The following is a 4,676-nucleotide window of genomic DNA, read 5'->3' on the forward strand; positions in this document are numbered from 1 at the left end:
GTGAGATCCTTTGCATGGATCTGGGAGGGGTATTCCATCCATATATCCTGCATTTTGTATTGTTTAATAGCCCACCTGAAACCTGTAAAAAATCATCCAAAACTTTTTTGAACCTCCTTGCTATTATTGTTGATGCCCCTCCCAACAACAATGTGTCATCAACAAAGAGTGAGTGGTTTATTGCTTTTACTCCTTTTGCTATTCTGATCCCTCTGATATTTCTTTCCTTCCTTTGATTTTCCAGAGCCCTGCTTAATGTTTCTGCCAATATAATGTATAGGAAGGGGGAGAGGGGACAACCATGCCTAAGGCCTCTTTTGCTTTGAAAGAAATCACTGGGCCTTCCATTTATGAGGGGGACAATCCATGGAGTAGAAATGCATGCCTATATGAATTCCACTATTTCTCTTGAGAAACCAAGTTTCTGGAGGACAACCATTAGATATGGATGACTGACCCTGTCAAATGCATTTGCCATATCTAGTTTGATTATGAGGACTTTTTCTTGCCTTAGCATACTGGAGTGAACTGCTTCCTATACAATAATTACATTATATATGATTTCCTGTTGGGCACGAATCCTCCTTGATTTTCAGATATGATTATTGGAAATACTTCCTTGATTCTATTTGCAGATAGAGATAGGGCGAAACCTATTGAAAGTTGAGGGGTCTGCTTCCTATTTTTTAACATTCTTCACCATTCTTAAGAAATCCTTTCTAATGGTATACCAATGAAATTTATAGAATGTTATTGTGAAGCCATCTAGCCCTGGGGCTTTGTTCAGATGCAGGCTCCATATGGCTGCCACTACCTCTTTTTCTGTGAGATCCTTGCACATTTCTTAACTTTGTTATTTATTTATTTTTTTGTGTTCTTTAAGAAATCTTCACTTTCAACTATTTCTTCGTTGGCTGAAAATAGGTTTTTAAAGTGGTGATAGGCTGCTTTTTTTAGTTCCTCCGCTCCTTTGACCTCTTGGCTTTCGACTTGAATTTTTTCTATTTGGTTTCTTGCTCTTTTTATCTTCATTGTGTTATGGAAAAATGATGTGTTTTTGTCCCTTGCCTTGAGCCACAGACTTCTGGATTTCAATCTTGCCTCTTCTTCTTCTTTCCTGTTTTCCCTATATATTTCCCAAAAGATTTCCTTCTCTCCTAGATAATCTTGCTTGCTTTCTTCTTTGTTTTCTTTTTCAGTTTGCATGCTTTCCATTTTCTGTTGTAATTCTTTTTTTCTTTTTTTAATTTCATTTGCTCTTGCCCATTCCTTTAATTTGTTTCTTGCAGTTTTTAATTTTGTTTCTCAAATATTCTGTGGTGATCCTATTACTCTTGTCTCCCATGCTTTCTTGACTAATTCGCTAATTTCTCCGTTGCTATCCCAAATTGAGTTGTATCTAAATGGGAGCAAACCCTGATTTTCCATTTTTCCCATGACTATTATCATCGGTTTGTGGTCAGATGTTGTGGTATGTAAAATTTTTGATTTTATGGAGCTGTGCACTGCTGCTATATTTTCTTGTATCAAAATTCTATCCAACCTTTCTTTTATGTTACTTTTGCCCACTCTTTTATTGCTCCAAGTGTATTTCCCATTGTTTGGCAGGATATCTATCAAATTGTGTTGTTCCATTATTTCTTCTAGAATATTCCTGGATGGGTCTGTATGATATGTTCTTCCAAACTTTTCTTCTATGCTTCTTACCAAATTTAAATCTCCTCCTAGTATTATTTTTCCATCTTGCACTTCTTTTAGTGCTTCTTTTAAGGTGTCCCAACATTGTTCTTTTTCCTTGTAGTGATTTGGGGCATATATATTTATGACACTGTATTTCTCTTTTGTACTGATTTTCATTAGATCCATTTGGATCCAGTGCTGATCTTTTTTGTGTTTTATTAATTCCCAAGTTCCTTTTTTCCATATTGTGCATATGCCTCCTGACGCTCCTGTTCCCTGTATTACTTCCCCTTCATAATTTCTGATTTTTTTTTTTGATATTTTCAGTTTCTTCGCTGTTTTTTTTGTCTCCTGAATCATAAGGATGTTTGGGTTTTCTTTTGCCAGAATGTCTCTTGTGGCATTTTCTTTGATGGAAGATCCTATTCCTCTACAATTCCAGGAGACCACTATCATTATTTGCTTTTTGGGTGGTGCATGGCTCCTTTCCCTCTTTGCTGACTTTTTTCATTGTTTCATGAAATCCTTCCTAAGAAGGTTTCCATAGGTTGTTGTGTTCCTAATGCCCCTTTGCTGCTACTTCATCCATAATTTCTTTGTTTGTCTTTCTTCTTGATTTTTTTTGGTATTCTACATTTGGGGTACTTTCTTTGACTGCTTTCTAGTTAGGATTTTGTCTACTGAGGGGGGGGGGAAGGGGTATGAGTGTTTGAAACCAGAGGGGATGAGGGGGGATTGGGGGTATGTTGTGGGAATCTGGATCTTGGTCCAGGGGATTGGGGGGCTGAAGGATCCAGAGGCTCAAAAGGGTTAGGGCTAGCAAGAAGGTTATTAACTTTTGGTGATGGAGGATGGAGATCAAAGGATGTGGAGGGCTGCGAGGAAGAGAGATTTGGTTGTTTGTGGACTGTATTCTTTCTTTTAACTTCTTCCCATTTGTTTTCCGGGTCTTCACTATTTTCATTTTATTTTTCTTTTTTTTTTGTACATCTATTTGAAAAATGATCATATTCATAGCATACCTTGCATTTGAAGGGGATTTGTTCATAATCCAGCTCTTGTATGTACGTCCACTGGTCCACTTTGATTTTGATGGCTTCTGGTAGCCCTTTCCCAAGATCCACTTCTACACATATTCTAGCGCATGCATGCATATTCTCCTTTGGCTCGCACCTATCTATATATTTTCCAACTGTGTTTCCTATTTCTTTGACTAAATCGCCCCCCCATCATTGAAGGGGAAGGTGTGGCAGTCTGACCCAAAGGAGCACAGCATTGGGAACATCCATTTTTGGGTCGAAATCCAACGTCCATCTGTTTAGATACAAACCCCTAGCAGCCATAAAATAAGGTCCATTCCTAAATATCAGATCTCGATCCTCCTTGGTTTCGAAGTGGAAGGCGAAGTAACCTCTTCCACAAAACCTGATTGAGATTTTCCCATCTATTGACGTAGTCCAGTTCCTTTCTACCCATTTTTGCACAGTTTTAGGTGATGGCCATAACCCAGTGAACTGCCCCACTAATCCACGCTCTGCTAGAGAAAGTGCCACTCTACGGGGAAGGGCAGGAGGGAGTGATATTTCATGAATATCTTCCAGTCTTTTAACAACTTGGTGATTGATGGTCTGTTCTTTGTCGGGCCCACTGCAGAAATGAGAGAGGCAACAGCTTTTGCTGTTCCTTCATTTTCATGCTGTTGATCTAAAGGAGGCTCTCCGTCCTCTAATGCGTCCATGGAGCTCAAGCCCTAGCAGCAGGAGGCCGCTGAGGGCTGTTGCGTGCTTCTTGCCACGTTCGCTAGCTGGGGTTTCACAGCTCCTTCAGCAAGCAACTTGAAACGATAATGTTAAATATTTAAGTAAAAAGATAAAAATGAAATATAAAGGTGAATGCCACTTTTACTTTAAGAATTTAACATTACCATTAATTAAATGGCATTAGTAGGGCCATAGAGTTGAATATTGGGTTTCCCTACTCATAAATCATTGTTTTCAAGCAAAATTTAGTGGGGATTCCCAACACTTTTTGAGTTGGGACACCCACAAACACCCCTTTTGGAGAAACACACCGCCCACATTAGGGAAACATTTCCTTTTGTGCCTCCCAAAGTTTCCCCAAAAGGGGGATGTGGGGAAATGTTTCCCCACTCGTCCGCTTATCCCTGGAATGTGGGGAGGGTACCCCCCACCTTTGTGGACCCTCAATCCCTTAGAGGCCACAAAGAAACCAATCAACTACCTATTCACCAGTGGAGAGATCCATGGGGCTCAAATGCAAGTAGAAATCCATTTTATCACCTACTCCCCAAAGCGAGACTTTCTCAGAACCTCAAATAAGATCAAAGACATTTTCCATACCTAATTTGATAATCACTCATTTTTCCTTGTTGCTTTGTTGGAATGAATTGCTTTTTTCACTATTATGATGTTATCAACAATCTATTGGTTGGTCTCAAATCCTTAGTTTTTAGTGATCAATTTAAGAAGCAAGGGATTTTTAAAAGATGCAATACTTTTTTTTATCAACTTATAAGACACATTGCATAGAGACATAGACCTGAATTTTGCAATAGAAGAATGGTTTGCTTCCTTTGGCAATAGTTCCAAGAGAGAGGAAATAATTCTACCTCCTACGTAGCAATGTTTGTGAACATAATCAATTGTCTTGCAAAGATCAACCTTTATAAACACATCTCCTTATCTCACTTCACCTAAGTATCAAGGGATGAGCCTTTAGGGACGGGTTGTTGACTGGTTTCTTTTAGAAAATCAGAAAGGTATAAATAATTTCTCTTGTTGACAATTACTTGTGATTTCTTTGAGTTCTTATTATCTTTCTTATGTTATTCTTTTATCTTAGTTCATCAAGCAAATTACCAAAACCAAAAAATGAAGATAAAGGACACTAGACATAGGCACTCAACCAAGGCTAAAACCCTTATGTATAGGAAAACCCAATCAACTTACATCTAAGTTTGCTTCCTCGGAAACGAC

The sequence above is a fragment of the Pinus tabuliformis genome, chromosome 7 (assembly GCF_031772625.1).
Source record: "Pinus tabuliformis cultivar Carrire ecotype Pingquan chromosome 7, CPIR1, whole genome shotgun sequence".
In the NCBI taxonomy this organism is placed as follows: Eukaryota; Viridiplantae; Streptophyta; class Pinopsida; order Pinales; family Pinaceae; genus Pinus; species Pinus tabuliformis.